Source organism: Montipora foliosa, chromosome 8 (assembly GCF_036669935.1).
Source record: "Montipora foliosa isolate CH-2021 chromosome 8, ASM3666993v2, whole genome shotgun sequence".
In the NCBI taxonomy this organism is placed as follows: Eukaryota; Metazoa; Cnidaria; class Anthozoa; order Scleractinia; family Acroporidae; genus Montipora; species Montipora foliosa.
In genome coordinates, this window is record NC_090876.1 from 52,792,064 (window position 1) to 52,792,627 (window position 564).

Below are 564 nucleotides of genomic sequence, written 5' to 3' on the forward strand. Positions count from 1 at the left end.
TAGAACAAATCTATCGGTTGGTGAGTTCAACACAAGATGATCAATAATCATTATGATAACAGCAACAAAAAAAATTAAAATCATGAGTCTAATCACAGATATAGTCCTTGAGGTATGGTGGGCTCTTCCTGAGTCGCTCTGACCTCCAGGTCAGGAGTGAACACTGTTGTTGGAGTCGCCTTTTCATCTGCACTGGCTATATCCGGTTCTGGCTCTGCTTTGCTGGGTTTAGCTGGCGGTTCAGACGTGGTTCGCAGATACTGTTGGTTTCTTCGGTAGACTGCTCCATTGTACGACCGCTCGTCAAGCCTTGCAGTAACTTGGGCCTTGCGCCAAGACTTGTCACCAAGCTTAAATGGCTTCATTCAAATTCATCTGGGTAGGTCCCTTGCTGACCAGTTGTAATATTTGGCTTGAGCCTGCTGGCGTTGTCGCAGCTCTTTCTTTTCACTTTTGAGGTTTAGAGTCCTAGGCAGTAGTAGGTTCTGAGTTGTAGGGAAGAGTGTCTTGGTTCTTCGGCTCATCCAACGTTGTGCTGGGCTGGTTGTCATTCCTTGTGTGGGC